At 52.9% G+C, this 24,430-nt stretch overlaps 1 non-coding gene across 1 annotated transcript; it reads left to right on the forward strand.

Annotated features, from left to right (window-relative positions):
• Positions 1-218: 218 nt before the first annotated feature.
• Positions 219-300, forward strand: LOC122214686. Its single transcript, XR_006200060.1, has one exon. It is a non-coding gene; the product is annotated as a Z6 small nucleolar RNA (small nucleolar RNA).
• The last annotated feature ends 24,130 nt before the right edge of the window (positions 301-24,430 follow it).

Here is a 24,430-nt window from a genome sequence, read left to right on the forward strand (position 1 = left end):
CAGGAAAACAGGTTTATTCTTTCTTGATTCTATTTGCAGAATATTGGAAAATACTCAAAAATAGAAAGGAAGTGAGGGCGAGGGAGGGAGAGAGAAAGGGACAGAGAGGGAAAGAGGAGGAGAAAGGACAAAGACAAATACCTATTGGTCCCTATCTACTCACAGAATTCAGTGCCTCCCAGAAAGACTTCAAGTTCCAGCCTTGTCACCTGCCGGCTTGGGGCTTGGGAACCTGCCCCTCTCTGAGCACAGGTCCTTGTCTGTGGGGTGGGTGCAAGGGCGGTTGCATGGGATGACCCAGCCCCGAGCCTGGCTCAGGAGGGGCTCCGGGAGCCTTAGCTGTTGGTATTTGGTGTTCTCCATGTTGCTAGAAAACATTTTTAAACCACACTTAAATAAAGGCTTTCTATTGTGGAGATTCTGAGACCTCCAATTAACTGCATTCTATTGCTTTCCCGAGGCTGGCCAAGCAGCCGTGCCTTCGAGTAAGTTGGGTGCCTTTAGGCTCCCTCACTCCTTGGGGGTACTCAGCCAGAGGTGGCGGCAGCCTGGGGGTCCGGGCTGAGCTCACTGAGCCTCCTGCCCCCACTCTGGCTCACTGCAGGAGGTGTGTGGGGGAGGGGCTGCCCGTGGCAGGATGCACTTGGCCGTTTCCTAGGAAACCCAGCCAGTGAGTGGGGAGGGACTGTTGGCCGCTCCTGGGACTCTCGGGGCACGGGAGGAAGCCCGTAGCGGGGCCCAGAGTGCTGCCAGCTCACTGGGGTTCTAGCCCCCATGTCTCCTCTGGGTCTCAATTCTGCCACGTGTGTGTGGGTGGAAGGTGGAGGAACCCGGGTGCTGTGATTTCTGAATGCAGTGTGGGCTCTGCCTACCTGTGTTTCACACTCAGTCTTGAGCCTACCCGGGGAACTGCCCCTGCCAGTCTCCTCCCTCCAGGCCAGCCCCTCACTCCGGTGGACTGGCTGGATCCTGTCCCCAGTGACTCCAATCCCAGCTTGCATCCACTCTGCCACAGACCTGCCCCTGCTAGTGTTCCTGTGTTAGCCAGTTGTAGGCGATCTTCTCCCCTCTGGGTACCTTCCTCACCGCTCTGGGACACCCCGTGGGAGGGCAAGGGAGACCTTGTGCCATGCTTGGTCAGCAGTGGGGGCACTGTCTGCCCCCACCATCAGTCAGGCTCCTAATTTCATAATCTCCTACCCCAGGAGCCCCCGAGGGGGCTCTTCTTCTCCCAGGAGCCCCTGGCACACAACACCCTTTCCTCCACAATTTGGAACAACAAGAGTAGGTACCACTTTCACGCTCCTGTGTCCTGTGCATTTCACACGTCGCCTCTGACTTCATAGCAACAGGGAAGGATGGTGCGGTGCCCAGCGTGCAGATGGTGAAACTGAGGCTCAGAGAGACTTCACATCTGGCAGAACGATGGTACGCCTAAAGTTTTGGGACAGGCCACAAAGGCCGGGCCACCAGGAACAGGTGCATTGGGGCTGCGAGGTGTACAGGGTCCAGTAGCAATGCCTGTCCACATCTTGAACTTCACCTCAAGGCTCTGGTCCCCCGAGAGACCACCATGAGCACCCAGGTTGGCTCGGGGAGAGAAAGACACCCCAGGTTGTCAGCTGCAGTTGCTGAAAGTGCCTTGTGCGGGTTGCTATTTTTGGTGATCTCTGTGACCAGCTTCTGCAGAGAAGGCATTTTAAGTCTGTGTTTGAAGAAACTGTCATGACTTGTGTAAATGTGCATTAATGAGCTATGTCCTGGTTAAGACACGGGTTTTTCCTTAATGTTCAGCTAATTTGCGGGAAGCACCTATACACTGGGAGCCCGGGTCTGGTTCACACATGGCTGCTTCCCTTTGGCGCCCGGGACAGGGAGTTTTGCTGTCCTGAGCTGCACCAGGAGCCATCAAAGCCTGCCCTCAGCTCCCACTTGTTCCAGTACCAAGGAGCTCATGGGAGCTTGGCCAATGAGGGCTGGGCCAGAGCCACACTGCCTGAGGTGTAGGTGCTGGCTCTGTCCCCTTAGGAGCTGTGTGGCTGTGCAAAGCCACTTAAACTTTCTATGGTGCCTCAGCCTCCCTATCTGTTAAATGGGAGGAAATAACAGCACCTAATTTGGAAATAGTATTGTTCGGAAGATTAAAAGAGCTAAGATATGTCAAGTGTTTAGAACCATTCCTGGAGCTACGGAGGTGTTTAGAAAACAAAGTCAGGAAGCAGGTAGAGATGTACGGGGCAGGCAGGATGCCCCAAGTGTGGACTACATCCACAGCCTCCCGCAAAACACTTTGCTTAAGGTGGCTGAGTCTTGGGCTATGTGCCAACCCTCTGGAGCCAGGTGTGAGCCTAGGATCCCTGACATGAGGCGGCCATCCGAACAGGTGCCCCGTTGGATGGAAAGTGACTCACAGAGGCAGAGGGAAAGGGACCCCCACTCCCCTGCCCCTGCCCTAGTCTGGTGGAGGGGGGGGTGCTGTCAGGACCTCAGGGTGCTTATAGCTTTAACACTGGCTATTATCCTCTCCTGGCTTCTCCTCCCAAGGGATTCTGGCGTTTTCCCTGGGGAGCACTTTGCAGGATCTCACAAAAGTGGCCTGGAGTGTGTAGTTGAAAAAAAGCATCTCAACGAATTCTGATACATTTCCTCCCCTATTGAGAGCCACTGACATGGAAAAAATCGACACTAGAGAAAAAGCGTTTGCAAAGACTTTTGATGCAAACATGGCCTGAGGTCTTAGACATGAGAAAAGTCTCAAGCTCTGGGGAAAGGATGGGTGGCAGTGGGCTGGGGCAGACTGGGTAGGGCACCCACTTCCCGGGCCCTGCTGGGCAGGGTTGGCTCCACCTGTTCAGACAAAGGCAGGTGGATGCATGGCTGGTCACCCACCCAGCCCCTGAGTTCCCAGTCAGATGCCGGCTGCAGCTATGGGCCCTCGGCAGCAAGGCTCCAGCGGAGTCCCCTTTGCTGGGTGTCAGGCTCTGGGCATGATGTCGGCTCCAAGAGGGGGCACTGCTCTGGGGATCTCTGGCGCCCTCACTCTTGGTCTAGCTCTTCTCCTTTGGCTAGTTCCCTTTACCCACCTCCCAGGCAGGACCTGAATCCCGACAGTTCTGCTGTGGTCTGGCTAGGCTCAGGGGAGTATCAGGAGAGTCAGTGCGGCTGGATGGTGAGGGCTTGAACACCGGGCAGCAGAGTAAGGTGGGCACTGCGTAGCAAGGTTGAGGGAGAGTCTCCCCTCAGCTGGAATGGAGAAAGGAGTAAAGGGTGGAGACATGGAGGGGGCAGCCTGGCTGTCAGAGAGAGGAGAGGGGCTTGTGAGGGCAACCCCTCTCTTCTACCTTAGCTGCTGTATTTATCCCAGGCAGCTGGGGGGCTTGATGGAGATTATGGACAGGTGAGTTCCCCACCAGGGGAGATATTAAAAATATTTATAACTGGTGGAACAGGGTCCCAGCGGATCAGAAGGGGTTGTGGGCCACATGGTGGAGCAGAGACTTTTGGTGCCAGACGTTAACCTACCAGTACCTTCTTAAGAGACCAGGGGTCCTGGGATTCAGGGGCAGCTGGGGTGATTAGGGGGTACAGACAGTGGTCATTTTCTAACCAGCTGTGAAGTGTTTTCATGTATTTTTCAAAAATTTTTTTAATGTTCATTTTATTTTAGAGAGAGCGACAGAGACAGAGTGCAAGCAGGGGAGGGACAGAGAGAGAGGGAGACACAGAATCGGAAGCAGGCTCCAGGCTCTGAGCTGTCAGCACAGAGCCCGACGTGGAGCCGGAACCCATGAACCACGAGATCATGACCTGAGCTGAAGTCGGACGCCTAACTGACTGAGCCACACAGGCGCCCCTCATATTTTTGTTAAGTTCATTTATTTATTATTGAGAGAGAGAGAGAGAGTGAGAGAGCATGCATATAAGGGGGGGGGAGGGGCAGAGAGGAGAGACAGAATCCCAAGCAGGCACTGTGCCATCAACGCAGAGCCCGATGCGGGGCTCAAACTCACAAACTGCGAGATCATGACCTGAGCGGAGATCGAGAGTCGGCACTTAGCCTCTTGAGCCACCCAATAGCCCCAGTGTTTCCCTATTTTTAACAACTGGTATACTATACAGGTGTGCACTGCTGAAGGCCAGTTCTGTCCCTTGAGGCCCCGCCTTGGGGCCACTGCTGGGTGAGGGGACGTTTGGGACCATCCACATGACAGATGATGAGGCTGAACAAGGGGGAGGCAGTGGGGATGCAGGGGAGGGTTTAGGAGGGAGAGTGGTTTAGGAGGCTGATTTCCCCAGACTTGTGGAGAGGTGGGTGTGCCGGGAAGGCCCAGATCCTTAGCAGGGACTCCTGAGCTGTTCACTCGGAACCATCTTCCTCTTTATTCTTTATCCCTCCTCCAAACCCTGGTCCCTGCTCCTCCGGGCCCTGGCGCATCCCCCTCCCCCACCCCCAGCCCACTGTAGGGATCAGCCTCTTGACAACCTTTAGCTCTGCCGAGTGGTGGGAGTTTATCCGCTTGGCTGGGCCTGCTCCTAGCCCCAGAGGACCATGGCGCCTTCAATTACTCCAGGTGCAAATTCATTTCATCCAGATTCACAGAACGGCTGCGGAGGGCTGTGCTCTGGCTTTATTGCAAAATGCATTATTTTCCCTCCTCTCTCAAAAATATTTATCTATGCTAATTTAGCACGGGAGCCAGCTAAGTTCTGCATGGGGAATTGCCCTATTAATTCTGCCGCCTGGAAATACTGGGTCCGGCTGCAGCCGTTCCTGCTGCTTCCGGCTGGAGGGCAAAGCCGGGGAGCCTCCTCCCTCAGATTGGCCCCCCAGGCCAGAATGGGAACAGGCCGCCTGGCTGGACTGTTCAGAGAGGTGCTGGAGAGCCTCTGCGTCCCACATAACTCTTACCGGCTGAAAAAAAATAAACTTTTGCCTTTGGGAGGCAAGGTGGGAAGGGCCCACCTTCTCAGGCGGCCAGAGGTGAGTTCCATTCTGGGGCGTGCTCCCCTGCTTATCCACTGGGTGACCTTGGTCCCGTGACAAGACCTCTCTGAGCCTTGGTTTCAGCATCTATAAAACGCACCGATGACCTTGCAGGGAGGCCATGTGATGCTCTCAAAGCTGCGGGCACGAAGCAGGTGGTCGTAAAGGGGGTTATTGTGGTCACCCTGGATGCCTCCTGTCCCCTCACCCTCTCCCACATCCAACCAGCTCCCCAGTCCATGACCCAGCCGGCCGCCTCCGGGGTCTTTCTCGTCACACCATCCCCCACCGGGAGAATGCAGTCCCGAGGTGCATTTTTTGTAACTCTGGTCCATTTTCCCAACAGCTGTGATCCTCTTAAAATATAATTGGGATCGTGGCACCCCACTGCTCAAACGCTCTGTGTGTCTTTTGGGGCACTCGGGGCAGAAGCCAGGCCCAGGCCTCCGCCGCTGTTCTCCTTCGTGTGTTTGGGGCACTTGCCCCTCTGCCCACTGACTTCTGCCATGGGACAGCGGCCTTGCTCTTGACCCCAGTCTTTGCCATGCTCTTCCCTCGGCCTGGGGCACTTAACTCCCTTTCTTCATGCCCTAGGACTTGTCCCCTCATTTGGGTTTGGGCTCCAAGGTCACCTCCACAGAGAGGCCCCCCTGGCCTCCCCTACTGCCTGGCCAGTCCCCGTCACTTTCCTTGTGCAGGGCACGCCTCGCGCTGACCATTCCCACGTATCTGTTTGGGTCTGTCTGCCACGCAGCAGCCCCACCAACATCGGCGTCCCCCACCTCCTCTCTTCCTAACAAGATCCAGGTTTAGTTCCACTGCCCACCCACCCGCACCTGCTCCTGGGTCTAAACCGATCACCATGACTCTGTTCCTCTCGCCATTGACGGCCTTAGAGACCACAGGAGACCCCAGTCCAGCCAGAGGTGTGAGGTGGTTTCTGGGAAAGGTTGTACTGTTCTTGTTTCTCTTTTCTATTTTTCATGAAGGTGTCATATAACGCACACAAAGTAAAACTCGCCCTTTTTAGCAGACAGTTCGGTGAGTTTTGACAAACACAGGTAGCCATGGAATCACCGCGACAATCAAGCTGCAAAGCAGTGCGTCACCCCCAGACTCCACTGCGCCGTCTGGAGCCACCCCCTCGTCCTGCTCCTGGGCAACCACGGAGCTGAGTTCTGTCGCTACAGCTCTTCCCCGTCTCTGAACGCTGCAGAAGGGGAATCGCAGAGGACGCAGCATCGTGAGTCTGGTTTCCCCAGCCGGAATTCCGGATTCGTCTTGTCGTCATGCACACCTTCCATTTTATGGCACAACGGTGCCCAGTTGTACAGCTGCACCACTTTGCTCATTCCTTTCCCAGTTGAGGGATATTTGGGTTGTGTCCAGGTTTGGGCCACTAGAAATAAAGCTTCCATAAACATTCCTGTAGAGTTTGTGCTGACACGTTTCCGTCAACTTAGGTCAATACCGAGGACTGAGATGGCCGGGGCTTATGGGAGACGTATGTTCAGCTTTACAAAAAGCTTCTGAACCCTTTTCTAAAGTGGTTGTCCTCTTTTGCACGCCTGCAGTGGTAGATGGGAGTTCGGTGGTTCTACATCCTCACGGGCACTTGGTCTTGTGAGTTTTTTATGTTTTTGTTTTGTTTTTGTTGTTAGCCTATTAGACATAGACGGGTAGTGGTATCTTATTGAGGTTTTAACTCATATTTCCTTAATGACAAGTGATCCTGGGCATCTTTTCAGGTGTTCTCTTGCCATCTGTACATCTTTTTTTGCTGAAGTGTCCGCTCAAATCTTGTGTGTATTTTAAAATTAGATTATTATTTTCTTTTTATTGGGTTTTGAGAGTTCTTTATATATTCTGGACCCAGGCTTTTTATCAGACACACGATTTCACATATATTCTTTAAGTCTTTGCTCTCTCTTCACAGTGTCTTTCGAAGAGGAGAAGTTCTCGTTTTGGTCAAATCCAATCCATCAGTTTTATCTGTTGTGAAATGAGTTGTGATTTGGGTTTTGAATCGAAGGGCTCTTTGCTCAACTTAGGTCACCAGGATTCTTCCTCTGTTTTCTTTTAGAAGTTTTATGGTTTTAGGTTTGCAGTCTGGTCCGTTGGAAGTTTTTTTTTTTTTTTTTTTTTTTTTTGATAGAATTCAAGATATAGATTGAAGTTGTTGTAATTCTTTTTCTTTCCCCTTCCTCCTCCTCCTCCTCCTCCTCCTCCTCCTCCTCCTTCTTCTTCTTCTTCTTCTTCTTCTTCTTCTTCTTCTTCTTCTTCCTTTTCTTCTTCCTCATATTTTGCATATGCTATATAACTGTTTCAGCCTTAGCTGCTGCAGCCACTACCCTTCTATTGGATGGACTTGGAAACTTTGTCAAAAATCAATTGACCATGAATGTGTGGGTGTATTTCTAGACTCTGGTCTGATCCACTGATCTATGTGTTCATCCTTTCTCTAATACCTCTCTTCTCGATGGTGGTAACTTTATAATAATTCTTGAAATAAAGTAGTGAACTTTTTCCTCTTTAAAAAGTTGTTTCCATTTTCGTTTCTTTGCCTTCTCGTGTCAAGTGTAGAATTAGATTGCCTATTTCTACAAAAATCCCACTGGGATTTTGACTGGAACTGCACTGTATGTATAGATCAGTTGAGGGTGAATTGACATTTGAACAATACTGAATCTTCCGATTCAGGAATAAAACATATCTCTCCATTTCTTTTCAGTCTTTGATTTCTTTCATCAGTGTTTTTAGTTTTTGACAGGAAGATTTTGAACTTACTTTATAAGATTTAAGTATTTCATAATTTTTGATGCTACTGTAAATGGTACTTCTTAATATCAGTTTCAAGTTGCTCATTTCCAGTGTATAAAAATGTAATTGGTAATACTTATGTATTGCTCTTGTGTCCTGTACTGTTGTTTAGCTCACTCATTAGTTCTATCAACTCCCTCTTAGATTCCTTAGGATGTTCTACATCAATAATTATATCACCTGCATTTTTTCAATCTCTGTCTTTTATGTCTGTTTCTTGCTTTAGTGCATTGGCTAGGACCTCCAAGACAATGTTGACTAGAAGCACTGAGGGTGGACATCACTTATTTTTCTTGAACTTAGGGGGAAGCATTCAGTCTTTCACCATTATGTATGATTTTAGCTGGAGGTTTTCGTAGATGACCTTTATCAGGTTGAGGAAGTTTTTAATCCTGCATGGATATTTTGCTGTTCTTAAAAGGAGGCAGAAAGAAGAAACTCCCTTTTCTTCTGAACAGCTTTGTATCTGTTATGATGTCTGGAACTTTGGCAGCCATTTTGTGGCCACGAGGAGAGTTCGTTTGAGGAGCAAAGCCAACCCACTGATGATGGGAGACTGGAGAGACGGAAATAACCTGGGTCCTTTCCGTCATTGGTTCACTAAATTAAGTGGTCCTGGACCCTCCCCTACCACTAGAATTCTTACTATGGAGGAAAATAGGAAATTCAGTATCCTTATTGCTTAAGCCTTTGAATCAGTGAAAGAAAGACAAATACCAAATGATTTCACTCATATGTGGAATTTAGGAAATAAAAAAAAATAAGCAAAGGGGAAAAGAGAGAGAGAGAGAGACAGAGAGAGAGAGAGAGAGAGAGAGAGAAACCTAGAGACAGATTCTTGACTATAGAGAACAAACTGATAGTTACCAGAGGAGAGGTGGGGGGAATGGGGATTAAGGAGTACCCTTGTTGTGATGAAAAATAAAATGATTTCAAAGAGAAATAAAATAATTTTAAAAATATAAACCCCTGTAAGAATGGACTGGGGTTAAAATCAGGTCTTGGCGATGACGTGTGAAAGGGAAAAAGGAGGAGAAAGAAACAATTAACCTGAGGGAAGAGCGAGCTCTGTTCAGATTCCCCATCTGAGTCTGAGAGCCCAGTATATATCTGCCACGTAAGGAACGGTATTTTTTTCCTCTCTCGGAGCGACAACTAGTGAGACTTGTTCTTCAGTCATGAGCTCTGTTATTCAGAAGATAAACTATACAGATCACAACAGGGAAAGAGAACATGTAATGCTTGCAAAATTCCTGTGCGGGGTTGTTCTCTGCCTAGAATTTATGCTCGCTTGCAGTTTCACATTTCAGTTTGATGAACCTCGGATGAGGTAATGGCATTGTGACTGGCTGTCACCTCCCATCAGCCCATCCCTCCTGGCCCCGGGAAGAGGCTAGACAGGGTCAGAACGCACCTCCCACACTGGCTTGTCATGCCTGCTGGCAGAAGCCTACTGTGTGTGCTGGGCTGGGGGTGGACGGTCCCTTCCCTGTCACCAGTCTCTGCTCCCCACCCCACATGACAGCACATGACTCCTCCTACCTTGGAATGTTCCCGACTACTTGGATTTATACTTTTGGTCATACGGTGTAGGGGTTAAAGTTGGAAGCTCAAGGCACAGTGTTAGTGTTCAAATCCTGTTTCTGCCACATACTAGCCTGTGCCTCTGTTTCTTTATCCATAAAAGAGGGGGTGCTATTTGTACCTACCCCAGATGCCTGTGTGAGGATTAATCCATATGCATAGGACCTGGCAGAGATTAACCATCTCTGGGCTAACCATATCCTCTGGGCTAAAGGATTTTGTGCAGGGGAGGAGAAGGGGTGACTCCAGATGGTGACCAAGAATCAGTCCCACAGAGGGGCCAAAATCTCATCGTGGCCCCAGCATCTCAGTCCAGGAGCCAGGGAGGACACCCCGTTGGTGACACTCAAGAACAGATGGGCATTCAAACAAATGTGGGATGGAGGGGTGGAGGGTGTCCCAGACCATTGGCAGGGCCACATGTGGGCATTAGGGTGTGAGGAGGTGACTACAGGTGGCAGCAGGTATGGTCTGTGCCCCCAGGTGACATGACACCGGGGAGATGTATGGAGTTAGAGCATCTGAAACCTATAAGGGGAGTTGGGCAGGACCATGGCAGTCAGTGCGCTTCAGGCCCGAGCTTGATGTTGGATGTGGGGTATGGCCTCCTGGGAGGGCCATGGGGCACAGGTCAGGGATCTGTAGAGGGTGATTCTTCAAATGGGACAGGGTTGGTGGTGGAGGATGAGAGCCAGAACTCACAGGTCCATGGCCATCCCGACTGTGGGCAGGGAAGAAATCCACAGCCCAGATTAAAGATTCCTTGGGGTCCTCTGGAGCTGTTGACAAGTGGAGAGAGGTCCAGGAGATTGGAGCCAGGAGAAGCTGAGTCCAGGGCCTGGCCTGGCTAGTGCCTGGGCCATTTGAATGGCTCCTGCTTCTAAGGAGGAGGGGAGCCCCCGCCAGTTCTGGATCGCAGGGCCGGCTTATTGATGGCCCCTCCCCATCCAGCTTGTCACCTCAGTGCTGACATAGGAACCTCACAGGTGGAATAACCTGTTTATCTGAGAAAAGTTTTGGATTTACGGAAAGGTTGCAAGGACAGTACAGAGTTCCGTGCACACTCACCCAGTTTCCCCTGCTGTTACCAGAGTATGCCAGTGTGGGACACCTGTCACAGCGAACAAACCAGCGCTCACGGTAACAACTGTCCGCGATGGATTCAGGTTTCCTTAGCTTTTACCCGATACCCTTTTTTTTTTCTGCCTCAGGACCCCATTCAGGACACCACATTACATGTGGCCATCATGTCTCCTCAGGCTCCTCTCGGCTCTGATGGTCTCTCACTTCCCCTCTTCTTGATGACCTTGACAGTTTTGGGAAGCGCTGGTCAGATATATTGTAGAATGCCCCTAGATTTGTCTGATATTTTTTCCTCATGACTAGACTGGGGTTATAGGTTTTGGGAGGAAGACCCCAGAGGTAAAGGGTCATTCTCATCACATCATATCACAGGAGCCCGCTGCCAACATGATATATCACTGTTCGTGTTGACCTTGAGCGTCTGGCTGAGGTCATGCTTGTCGGGGGTTTCCACTGCAAAGTTAGTCTTTCTCTTCTTTTCCACACTGAACTCTTTGGAAGGAAGGGCAAACATAGTTTTATGCCCCTTTCGCCGGGGAGAAAGTGGCACACAGGGGCGTGAAGTTTCTTTCCCAGTGGCCAAGCTGGCATTGAAACCAGACAGTTCTCTGGAGCCTTTCTGAAAAGCTGTCAAACAATATCACCTGGAGAAGGCATCGAAGGGCTTTAAATAGGCAGGGTGGGCGCTAAGGGGAGAAGGGACCTGTGGGAAGCCCCTTGCTTCTTTGAGAAAGGAATGCACACAGGCAAAGCTTTTACCTACGAGACAGGGTGCTTCCCAGTTAACTTCCTCATGAATTTAGGGGGTCCCTGTGTTCTCTGCTTGCTTTGCACTGCTTTTCCTTATTTGGGTAAAAGTTCTTGATTTCCCTTTGGGGCGGCACCCCCTCCCCCACGAAGTCAGCCATGCTGGGTCTCTCCACTGGCATCATGCTCCCCTGTCCACAGGGTGGACACAAGATTCAAGCCAGACCAGTCATACCTCCCCACTCCCCAGGACTTAGGAGTGTCACATGCTGGGTTGGCATTAGTCACCCACTCTGTTCTGCACCGGAGGGGGGCCTTCCCAGGCTTTCTTGCTCTCTGGCTTACAGGCAGCTTCAGCCAGTAGGAGGAACAGGTAGATTAGTGAAGAGGAGGAAAGGCAGACTCTCCTTCTCACCGTGGTGTCTCCCGTGGTGGTCCCAGCCTCCACGTGGAGACTCCTGTCTGCTGCTATTGCTGGGGTTTTAGCTCCCTGAGCAGCCCTGGACCCCAGACCAGCAGCAGCCCCTCCTCTCATCACCTCTCTACTCTTAAGAGTGGCCACAGCTTCCACTGGGTTCACCTCTGGGTTGTGTTGCTTGTCCGTGTTCCATCAGCTACATAACCAATCCCCTGTATTCAATGCCCTTTTTCAAAAGACCTAGAGTGGTTTCCGTTTTTTGGACTGATCTATGTGAAAGCCATTTGGAGTGGATGCTTCCCTGGGAACACGTGCTGAAGACTGCCTACCAGTTCTTACAGCCTTAGAGTCCACACATTCCTGAGGCCTGGCTGTCCAGCGACCCTAGATCCTTCTGTCATGTTCCTTTCTGGTTGCGATTTCTGTTTCTCTTGCTTTGGTCTCAAGACTGTAGCTTATATGAGGAAAGGCTTTTTCCAGTTGGATCATGGTCTATGAATAACTGGCAAAGAATGATGGTCTCCTGGTGAAAACAAAACCACGAAGCTATTTTCTCTCTCATTTTCCCTCTCTTGTCCCCTTCCTAGAGTCATAGTGTTGCTTTTGTTCTGGAAGCATTATAGGGAAGCTAGATTGGTGTGGAGCTGTGCTCCACAATGTGCCTGCATGTGGAGCTGGGGCAGGGAGCCTTGTGAACTGTCTGCATCTGTGGGAAAATGGACGCACGAGAGACAGGCTGGAATCCCTCATCCCTGGAGGGGCTGGCTCCAGTATGAGTATCCTGGGGAAGGTTTTGGATGAGGTTGACTTGGGCACTGTGCTCATCCTTGGTCCAGACACCGTGGCCACGTGAGAGGGTAGGCCAGCTACCGAGGAAGAGCGGTTGCATGGAGATAGCCCCTGGGGAAGCCCACTGGTGTCTGTCTGGGCAGCAAGTAGACAAAAATGCCCTTTGGGCCATATTTAGCCCGAGCTTCCAGAGTTTTAACAATAACATGACATTTTATTTCCATTTGCCATTGCTTCCCATGTGTACATCTTCCTCAGGGACATTATTCCATGCTCAGACATTAGAGCTGCTCAGTGTTGCACCTGTCACTACAGGTGCTCTGTTATCCTAGGCTTGCATGCCTGGGGTACAGTGCTGGTGGCAGGCTGGATCTTTTGAGGTCTTTGCAATTGTATATCCTCTGAGTCTTTAACAGTGTTCCTGCTTTTGCTTTACTGCTCAGGCAGCAAATTCCACAGGGAGGGGACAAAATGAGCAAGGTCTCCAGGGCTCCATCGAGACTTTGCTGTACTCTCAGAGCTCCCTCTGGAACTCACTTCTCTGCCAATTGCCATTTCTCCCTGAGGATGGCCAGAACCTTGCAGAACTTGCTCAGGAATCAGCTGGATCTGCCCAGGGTGAGGCCATAGGCATGCAGTCCCTGCTTGTGTCTCCACCTCTGCACCAGTCAGCCTGGGCTGAGAGGAAGGAAGATGACAGTATGGGGCTCGAGCGCTGAGAGCACCTTGTGCAAGCCAGAATACCAACCAGCTCCTTACCTCACTTTTACCTGGATGAGAGCCCACAAAGGCAGGTGCCAAGAGTATTGCTGTTGTCCTTTATGCAGGAGGATGTCAGATCCAGAGCGGCCAGTTGGCCACCTCATGGTAACACTGTGGGTCAGAGACATGCCTTCTGTCCATGCGCCTCCCCACGACGGAGAAGGCTGGGTCCCTCTATTTTTTCCACAGTGGGGTGTGTCTAGAACTGTACCAGTAGGAGCCCTTCCCCCAAACAGAAACCACCCAAGGTCTTATAAACATAGAGAATTTAATACAGGGGATTTGTTACAGAAGTGATAGAATTGCTAAGAAGCCAAACACCAGCTGGTAAATCAAATAACCCAGAGACTGGTGACTACCATCCCAAAGAGAGAAGGTAATGTCACCACGGCGTAGAAGCCAGGGCCCCGGGTTGGAGCCACAGTGGGGGTTTCCCAGAAGCAGCTGGGACTGTGGAGGGGAGTTCAGTTTAGGGGAACCTGGGGGTATGGAGGAAACATGGCTTTGCCAGAGATACTGCCAGCAGCCAACCGAGAGGGGAGAAACACTCTGGCTGCTCTCCTCCTGCCCTCCGTCTTTCATCAGTGCCTCCCATTGGATGAAGCCATCAAGAGAATGAGAGCAAGGAGGCCTGGGAAATGTAGTGCCTTGTGATGCGAGCAGGGCCAGGGAAGGGAAGGGAAGGGAAGGGAAGGGAAGGGAAGGGATCTGAGTGCAAAAAGGCAAATCTCAGACATGGTATCCGACGTCTTCATGGCCAGGCGTAGTGTGGCTCAGCCTGGAGTCAGAGCTCAGTGGTTTCCCACACCTAACTGAGGGCACACCCCTGACCCTCTGAGCTTGCTCTGAGGAGCAGCAGGGACATTTGGGCTCCACCTGACCTAGGCTGAGGGGCAGGGGGTGAGGCACGGAGGAAGGACAGACAGACAGAGGAAGAGGAGAGCAAGATAAATGAGCTGTGGGTGCTGGAGGGACGCAGCCGGGGTGGACTGCTTTCTTCCGGGAAGCCAGCGTTCTTTTTCCCAGTCCTTGGCTGGCAGTGTTCCAACTCCACCTTTTACAGGCAGTGAAAGGGTTCGTAAAGGGACAATTTGTCCCTAGAAGTGAAGGGACAGTGGCCACTAGGACAGGTTGTCTGAACAGGCTGTCAGGAAGGGTTGGGGCTGCTAGGGAGGGAGGGGAGGGGAGGGAAGGGGAGGGGAAGGGAGGGAAGGAAGGAGGACAGAGGCACCATTGGAGTTGTGGCAAGAGGGGATCCCCGCTTTCAGGATGGGCTGTAAGAGAGACTGAGGGGTGAGTAACCATCCCAAGGAGTCAGCGTCCACCTTTTCCAGAGGGGTTAAGTGGGTTTCCTAGGTGTCATTCAGTTGGTTGGTCCTTGGCTCACTCAGTGACCAAGGTTCAAGGATTTTCTGCAAACTGCGCACTGCTCCTGCTGGAAAAAAGACCCGTTGGCCAGTCACCAGCACAGCTGCCTTTGTAAAGCCCGAGGCAGTCACTGTGTCCTGGGGATCCCAGGGCTGGGCTCATTAACTGGCCGTGCCCCTGCCTGACTGACCCTCAGTGGGGGAGGGGTGCCTGTGACTGCAGGGCGCTCTCCAGCGCTTTGTCTCTGTCGCCATGGCAACCCGGGCCCTCAGCACGATAGGAGCATGTGGGTCCCGGGGCAGACCCCACTCCAGGCTTGATGTGTGGATAGTTAATCCGATTAGGCGTAGGGAGGGGAAGGGACCCCCCTCCCCTGCCTCCTGTTCCCACCTAGCTCCCTCCTCTGGACGGTCTAGGTCCATTTCCACCAGTTCCTTTCCAGACCACAGACTTATGTAGGTGCCACCAGTGGTCAGGCCTGAGTCTGTGGCACCCCTACACCCCAACTACGGAGGGACCTCAGCAGATCCCCGCCCCCACCCAGCTGTTCTCCGCAACGGAGGCCTCTCCCCTACTCAGAACCTCCCTTTGGGGCCCCTCTCACTCAGAATCCCCCCCTCCCCCCCAGGCTCATCCCCAAACCTACATCGTTCGTGTGTCCGATGTCTCCTTCCCAGCTAGGCCCACCCGCTTTAGATTGGAAACCGCTGGGCTATCAATTTGTTCCACAGTGTTATATTCACACATAATCGACTCGTTTGTTAAAGCCATTGTTTACCGTGTGTGTCCCGGGAATGCGGGCTGCTCCAGGGTGTGCCCAGTGGCCGACCCGGTGCAGGGGTCACCGATTCCGATTCCCCCGTGCGCTCTCCCACGCGGGTAGTCAAGGCCTGGTGGAGCCAGCCGGCAGTCCTGGTTGAGGCCTTTCAGCCTCGTGTTTCCACTGATTTGAAAGTAGAAGCCAGCATTTGAGAAAATCAAGGTGTTTGACATAGAAACCTAGATTGTAGAATTCTCTTGCGAAGGGGGGTGGTGTGGCCATGCTGCGCCCACCTGCCTGCCTAGCAGGAGTTGGCTGGAACCGGGCAGTGGCTGCCCCCCTTGGATAGTACTCATTGCTCACTGCCAGCCCTCGGGGCCATTGGAGCCCGGGCTCTCTGTTCCAGTCCTCTTTCCCAGCCGCGGGTCCCTGCTGCTCTGGGCTGGGCACAGGGGCCAAGTGATGGGACAGACTTCATCTCTGTCTGGATACGGGGTAGAGGTGGATGAGCCATGGAGGTGGACCCGATACCCTAGTAGGGCTGGTGGGCGAGCCAATTCCCTGGTGGCCTGCCAGTAAGGAGGAATTAACCCCTAGGAGAGGAGACTGTGCAGGGGTGGAGTGTGGGCAGAGGAGCAGAGGGCGGGGGCAGGCCTCTACCAGGAGAGGCCAGATGCCACGGACGGTGAGGGCTGGCATGGCTGATCTCGGCTGGCTCCTGGCCTGGTGGGGAGCCATCAGAGGCTTTTCCCTGGGCCTGGGACACGATGTGACGGACAAGGAGGGGCGCCGCCTGGACCCACCTGTTCCCCAGCTGTGGGAGTGCATACCTCCCAGCTGTCAGTCCTCAGTGCCGGCCTCAGCTACAGAGGGACCGCACCCTTCCAGAGGGACACAGAGGATAAAGGCCCCACCGTTCCTTCTGACTGGGGACACTCTGGTGGGCAGTGTTTGCTCCAGAACTTCCCTCCGGGTTGGCGGGGTTTCTTGATTTTGCAGTGCAGCTTGGCTGCCTCATCCCGCTCCCTGTGCCTTCTTGTCACCAGGGTCTATCCCTGACAAACATCTCTCCCCCACGCTCACCCAGCAGGTGAGCTCCATCAGAGGAGAGGTGGCCCTCGCCGTGCCTTCGGAGCCAAGAGCAAGAGCTGTGTACTCAGCCCGCCGGTGGGGAGGTTGGACAGACCTGGGTTCAGATCCTGGCTCCATAAATTCCCAGGGGCCCCGGGCAGGTTCCTCTGAGCTGCGGGGGTGGCCTGACCTATCAAATGAGAGCGACTGTAATAATGACTGCCTCGCAGGCCTGTGGTGAGGGTTCGGTACAGTAGCATACTTAGAAAGCTCAGCTCTCTGCTTGGCAGACAGTAGGCACCTTTTATGGACAAGATTTTGTATTAACCCTAGAGCCACAGACCCAATCACCAATGCACACAGACCAGTGTGAGACCCCTTGGGTTGAGGGAATTTCCACCCAAAGCAAAAAGACCACCGTGGTCTTCTCCACAGATGATTGGGTCTTTTGAAGTCCTGGGAACCGGTGGGGGACACACATTAGTCTTTCTGGAGCCGGAGGGCATCGGGGCCCTGGGACCTGGGAAGCATTGGCTCCTGACCTTCACCGACGGGCTGGGGTGAGTGCAACCAGGCTGTGGCTCAACTCTGCGAACCCGATTTCCCTGCAGCAGGAGGGATGGAGGGTAGATGCGAATTCCATCAGGGCACATGACCAGGCACCGGGATGGCCCTGTCTGTCGTTAAACTATGGAAGCTCTTGTGGAAGAGAAGGGAGAAAAGCCACTGTCTTGAGCTCTTGTGTGTTTTCCCGGCCCACCGCCCTCCAGGGATGCCCTCACACACCAGCCCCTGCCCCTGCAGGGCCAATGCTTAGCCCCCGGCCCTTGTGCCAACCTGTCGCTGCGTCTGGCACAGGCTGGGCCACGGGCTGCTGGTGGTGCTGCCGCTGCGGCTGGCTTTGAGAGGTCTGTTCCAGGTTCCTACCAGTGCCCTTCCAGGACTGTCCTGCCATTGCTCGCGCTTCCAGCCGCCACTGGGCACCTAGCTCTCCCAAAGGACAAGGAGTGGTGACAGCTCAGGGCAGCACTCTGTTCTCCTAAACCCGGGGAGCGGGGAGGGGTCCCAGAGGAAAACTGGGGCACTGTTTTCAGAAAAAGTGTCATTGCTCACATTCATCTGGGGCTCAGCCTGCGCCCGGTGCTGTTCTAGCACTTTCTGTGTGTTTAGCTCATTCAGGCTGCCCACCCTCCACGGGAGGTAGGGGCGGCCATCATTTTACTCGTTCGCCTCTTTTAGGGGGGTTGTGTCCTTTTTTCCGGGGATACGTGGCTAGTGAGTGTGGAGCCGGGACCTAACCCAGGCAACCTGTTTCCACAGACCATGCTCCTGGTGACAGACAGTGAGGGAGAGTACCCTGCCTAGCCAATGCAAGGCCAGGGCTCTGGCACCCAGGCCCGGGCAGCCCGGGCCTCGTCCTCTACGGACTGGTAACCAGATGCCTGCTGGTGCCGCAGCTGATGTAAGCCAGCCCCGGCCACCTGGGAACTGCCCACTGCACTTTCCGGGCCCCTCCAGGCCCACCCAAGGCTTCCCCAGCCTCCGGTCCCTTCCCTGCTCCTCAGTCACCGCCTCTCTGGGGAACTCGACAGTAGATGAAGTGACAAGTCTTTGTGCTTAATTAAGACACATTGTCCCACCAATTGGGAAGTGGGAAATGGCTGGGCTGTTTTACAAATAGAAACAATTCTTGTTCATTATCCCTTAATTGAGGCAACAAAGGGTTCTGGAAAACATCCATCAGAAACACATTCATGTACATCATCAGAGGGGATTGGGTTGAGGAGGACACAAAAGCAACAGCAAATGTTCCAATCAGGAACGACACAGACAAAGGGAAAAGAGGGCCCCGGAGCCCAAATGCTGCAGAATTAGCCCAATTACACAGTTGATGTGGTGGGGAACAAGTCTTCTGGCTTCTGGCCACCTCGTCTCTTAGCCTCTTTTTACCCCTCCAACTTCCTTGTATCAGATAGAGAGGAGCAAGGAAGGAACCTTCCAGACGCTCTGTAAACCTGGCTCTGGTTCCCAAGATGGAGACAGGACGGGCTGACAGAGGGCCCTGGAGGGCGGAAAGTTGTCATCTGAATCCCAGATATGGCCTGCCTGTAATCGCCACCTCCCTCTTTCTTGTCCGTATGCTCCTTGTGATATGACCTCAGGTACCAAGCAGCTCTATCTCAGTGATTTTATGGTCAGCTTGTGGCTCAAGTCCCTAAACTATTTTTATGTGACTTCTTGTTTTCAGGCTGGATCTCCCCCATCCTATATTCAATTATACAATTGAATTTTGGAGTCCAAGTTACAAGTTTGCAGTCACACATTTGTCCCAGCCTGTTTGTCTCGTCACTGCATGGAGCTGAGTGGCAGTGGCCTGCTGAGGCCACAACTCAGGCAGCTCCTGGAGGTGAGCCTGCTGCTCTCTCACCTCCCCTGGGGGCTGAAGGAGAAACTCCGGTGGTTCAGATGGCAAGAACTCTTCTTCCTTTTGTTTTTTACAATGACTGGTCATTGTACAAAACTGGGAAATCACCAAAAAGTACAAAAGGTCAGAAGTACATAAGAAAATCCCTCTAGACTGTGAGTCAATTTCTATGAATGATTTTGTCTATTTCCTCCCTGCCTTTGTTCCAGGCACACCCTCCACTCCCTGTGGTTGAGAACATGACCTCAACTTTGTAACCTTTTTCCCCAACATTTTTTCTTTTCTTTTTTCTATTAAAATTTTTTTAAAATATTTACTTATTTTTGAGAGAGAGAGACAGAGAGCACAAGCAGGGGAGGGGCAGAGAGAGAGAGAGAGGGAGATACAGAATCTGAAGCAGGCTCCATGCTGTCAGCACAGAGCCCGACGTGGGGCTCGAACTCACAAACTGTGAGATCGTGACCTGAGCTGAAGTCAGATGTCCAACCGACTGAGCCACCCAGGCGCCCCTTTCCCAACATTTTTTCACAGGATGAAAAACTCTTTCTAATCCTCTTTTTTAATTTTTTTTTTAACGTTTATTTATTTTATTTTTGAGACAGAGAGAGACAAAGCATGAACGGGGGAGGGTCAGAGAGAGGGAGACACAGAATCCGAAACAGGCTCCAGGCTCTGAGCCGTCAGCACAGAGCCCCACACGGGGCTCGAACTCACGGACCGCGAGATCATGACCTGAGCCGAAGTCGGCCGCTCAACCGACTGAGCCACCCAGGCGCCCCTTTCCCAACATTTTTTCACAGGATGAAAAACTCTTTCTAATCCTCTTTTTAATGACCACACAATATTCCATCACACAGATATGCCATTAGTTTGTTTCAATGATTATCACAGAACATTTGGATTGGTTCCAATTTCTCCCTGTTATCAGTGATTCTGTCATGGACATCCTCGTGCACAGAGAGCTCATATTTCAGATTATTTCCTGACGACAGATCCTAGAGATGAAATTGCAGGTTCAAAAGTTATGACTATTTCAAGGCCACGGCTACATATTGCCAAGTTCCTTTCCAAAAAGGCTACATCAATTTATAGTCTCACTAGCAGATTATTATGGCATCCAGTGTTGTGGTATTTATTTGGGGGTGGAAGGTTTTTGCTTAGGAATTAGAGGTGTGCATGTGCGTGTGCATGAATGTACGTGCACGTGAACATGTTACCTGCACTTACATGTGCATGTGTGTATATGTGTGTGTTGGGATGTTGGGGGAGGCAGTTACCACATATTCCGTATATTTCTTTAGATTTGGGAAAGGGAGGAGTCCCCATGTGCTCCCCTCATCCCCACCCCACAGGAGTTTACTCAAAGATTTAGCACATCAATTCCCCACTATCCCCACCCCAATCCTGTCTGCACCCCTTAGCCATCTGGCTCAACGTGATTCAAGCCTCAATCCCTTCGTGACAGTCCTGTCCCAGCTCCTATTGTGTGTCTGTGTGCCCACACCCTCGAGGGCTGGGTTTCTTTTGCTCCCGGATGCCTTCCACACTGGGCTCAAATCCGGCCCCTCCAGCCCCCACTGCTGGTTCTACCTCCCTGTGCCTCGGTTACCTCATCTGCAAATGGGTATAAAAACTTCCCCTCTCACTGTTGCAGATATTAAAATGAACTATGCATGCAAAAACGTTTAACTCAGGGCTGATTTGTGTTCGAACCATCTGCTTGTGGATTTTGTTAAAGGTTTGGGTCTTGTCCATCCCCCAGCTCTCCCCAGAGGTGGGGGCCACACTTTTCTCCAGTGACCCAGCCCTCATGTGCAGATGGAGTGGCAGAAAGTTCTCTGCTACTTCCTGTCCTCCTGAGCCAGAGTGGTCACGTAGCCTCACCCCTCGAAGGCTTTGGGGAGGTGGACGGCAGAGAAGGGCTGGCGAAATCACAGGACAGCTAGATGTTCCTGGGACTGGCTGGTTTCTGCCTCCTCCAGGAAGACGGGAACTAGTCTAACTAGTCTCCATCAGAGGCCCTGAGTGTGGGTGGTCCTGGAGGCTCCCACTGTAGTGAGCTGCCCAAGGGGGTGGCTACTGGGTCCTCCCTTCTAGGACGCTGGTGCCGTTGTCCTTGTCTTGGCTGACAGTGGTCTGGTGGCAGGGGCTGGACAATCTGGGTCTGTCCAGGGGATAAGTGACTGTAACCTTGCCAGCAGGGCAGGAGGAGGGCTCTCCAGTGGACCTTCGGGAATGACCCTTGTACTCAGGGCAGCACTGACTCTGACCAGGCCCCATCATTCCTGCCATCCTCTGGAAGGTGGGGTTGGAATGCCCCCTGTGGAGATGGATTTCAGGCTTTGCATGCTCCTGCAGCAGCAACTAGAAACCCTGCAGGCCGCCTCCCCAAACCCACAGAGCCAGCGACCGCATGCACCTGTGTGGCTTCGGGACTCGGGAGAAGCCCTGTGTTTGTGGGGGCGGCACGGCGACAATGGGTTTTCTGCTGCAGTGAAACTTCGGAATCTCATGCGAGTGTGGATAAGGGGCTGAAACACAGGCCACACCCAGAAGCCCAGCGGCAGAAAAATGCTGTGCTCACACTCTGGCTTCTGCAGCATGGGAGGTCTGGAAGAGGATGCCCGTCTCCCCCACCTCATCCACCGAGGACCCACACGACACTCCCGCATCCCACACTATAGCCTGGCCATCAAGTTGCATCACGGTGTCCTCTCTACCTTAGCGCACAGTCTACTGCATGTTCAGACTAGCATTTGCTCCTGGGGCAGTTGAGGTGGGGTGAGGCCCCCGGGAGGGGTCCCTACCGAGGCATGCTCTCCCTTGGTGAAGTCAATCTCTCCCTTTACTCTCCTAAAGCATTTTCCCCACAGCCAGGTCCCCTGGATTCTTACCTTCAAGCGTCAATGCCTTTCAAAATATTTCTTCCAAATAAAGACAGTGCCATCCCCACAAGGAATTCTGGGGATGAAAAGATTTTCCATCTCATTACAGGTGTAATTGCTCTTTTCTCCTTTTTGTTTGCAAGTAATAGAAACTCACACAGAGTGGCTGAAGCAAGGAAAGGGATTTATGGGTTCATAAAACTAAGCAGTGCGATATAGACTTCAGGCATGGCTGGATCCAGGTACTCCAATGACGTCATCAACTCTTCCCTCTTTTCTCTATTTCTCTGCTTTCCTCTGCATTGCTCAGGAGAATGTTTCTTAGTTTGGGTGCTGTAACAAAAACACTGTAGACTGGGGGGGGGGGGCGGGAGGGGCTTAAATAATAAATGTTTACTTCTCACGGTTCTGGAGGCCGGCAAGGGTGCCAGCAGATCTGGTGTCTGGTGAGAGCCCGCCTCCTGGTTTGGTGATGGCTGTCTGCTCCTTGTGTCCTCATAAGGAAGAGAGCACAGGAAGAGGCAAGCTCTGTGTCTTTTCTTAGAAGGGTACCGATCCCATCATGAGGGCCCCGCTCTCATCACCTAAAAGCCCGCCTCCTACTACCATCACATGGGGGGGTGAGGATTTCAACATAAGAATCTTGAGGGGGACACAAACCTTACTCCACATCAATTCCCTACAGCAGGGGAAAATGGCCACCATCAACTCTTTTTCCACTTCACTGGGTGGGTCACCACTTCACTGGGTGGGTCACCAGAAAGGGCATGCCTCCTTCCCAGTAGTTCTTACCAAAGTCCCAGAGTGGATTCTCATTGGCCCAGCTTTGATCAGGATCTCTAAATGAATCCCTGATTGGCCCGGCCTGGCCCACGTGCCTGCCTCTGAAGGTAACAGAACTTTGCGGGGGACACCGTCTGAACCACCTGCAGCAAGAGTGACAAAGGACGCAGATGTCATGGTGGGGGGCCCTCCGCAGGCCTTTCTAGACGTGGTCCCAGCCCATGCTTCGCTTTCAGCCCCTTCCTCGGTGTCGCCTCGCACGTTGTCCCCGTAACACTGGAGGGATGCCAGCCTGGGGCTGGCCATGCGGAAGCTCCACCTGCCACGGCTTTGCTTACACACGGCTTCCCCTAGCCTGCTTTCAATTATCACCCGAAACAAGGCCATGTCGACATAGTGCCAGAAGTTACTGAAGACCTTCCTGGGGAGAAAAGATTGCCCTAACACCTCCAGCTTCTTCCTCTCCATGCTTCACACATAGGTCAGAATGTTCTTTCTAAAATGTGGGCCATGACCTCATTCCGAGCTCCACCCTCCTCCAGCCTCCCCATTGCAGCCTGAATCTCGGTTCCAATGCACTCCGGGGACACGAGCCACTTGCTGGAAATACAGAACAGGCAGGCCCTTCCTGTGCCTCCGGGCCTTTGCACGTCCTGCATCTTTGCCTGGGAGTCCCTGGCAGAAACCCAGTAGAGCCTCCCTGCACCTCCCTCTCTTGGCCACCCCTTGGCATCTGCTTCTTTTTCACTCTGGAATCACATTTTGTCTGTTTGTCCCTGTCTCTCAATGATGATGTTCTGGTTCCTATTGCTGGGCGACAACCCCCCCCGCCCCCCAAATTAGTGGCCCAAGACAGCCACAGTCATTTTTCCTTCCCTCCTGGGGGCTCGGCTCTCGCCTCCAGGCGGACAGATGGAGCAGTGATGGAGGCGGTGGGTGGGGGAGGCTGCAGCCCCCCGGGGACTGACTGTACCTCTCCGCATGCTCTCAGAGCCTCTGTGTGTCTTTGCACCTGCTCTGGTTGGGTGCCCTCCCAGGGTGGTGGCCTCAAGGACCCTGACTGTCTGTCTGGTGGCTCCAAGAGAGAAGGGCAGAAGAAGCTGTGGGATCTTTCATGATTTTGCCCTGGGGGCCGCAGAGCATCCGGTATGCCCTGTCTCTTGGTTAAAACAGCTGCGAGGAACCAATCGCAGTCACTTGCCGAAAGAAAAGGAGGGAATCTCGGAGGCCCCTCTGCACAGGTGGGGGGGGGGGAGGGGCCCCGTCTCTGGGTCCTTAGCATCACGGGCTCAGGGGATTCCGTTTTCCTCCCGAGGAAAGTGCACACACTCCGTCTACACCCCATAGCATCTTTGACCCGCAAGGCCAAAGGCGCCTTCTCAGAACGCTCCAGGTCCCTGACCCCGGCCAGGGCTGGTTGTCCGCAGTCCTGGGGAGCAGAGCCCGTGTGCGTCTCCTCAGCCTCACCCCAGCGTCCCTGTTCCTGCCCCAGGAGACCCAGGGAGTGCTGCGTGGGCCCCGACCGCGGAAGCCCCGGGAACTTGGCCCTGCCCGTGTGGATCCCAGCCCCACGGCTCGGGAGCGGCGAGCCCCTGACGTACGACCTGACCGAGTCTCCGCTTCTACACTTGCAAAATGGTCATAATAATCTCTCTCAGAGCCTGGGCCGGGATCGATGGAGATAATGGAGGTGAGAATGCTTGGCTCGGGAGAAAGTGCAGCCACGGAAGAGGGGCTCTCACCTGACGCCCCCTCCCCCCGCCCGCGTGCGGGATTTAATGAGAGGCGGCTGCTCCCTGGGATCTTTAATTAATTGTCCCGGCCCCACAGTCCCTGTGCCAGCAGATGGAGCGGCCACGGCAGGAAGCAGGCTGTGCATCGCTTTGGATGCAAATACCCGAAGCCGAGGCTTCTGCTGGTGAAATGGCTGACTGGGTGATTTTAGAGCAGC

Source organism: Panthera leo, chromosome A2, assembly GCF_018350215.1.
Source record: "Panthera leo isolate Ple1 chromosome A2, P.leo_Ple1_pat1.1, whole genome shotgun sequence".
Classification (NCBI taxonomy): Eukaryota; Metazoa; Chordata; class Mammalia; order Carnivora; family Felidae; genus Panthera; species Panthera leo.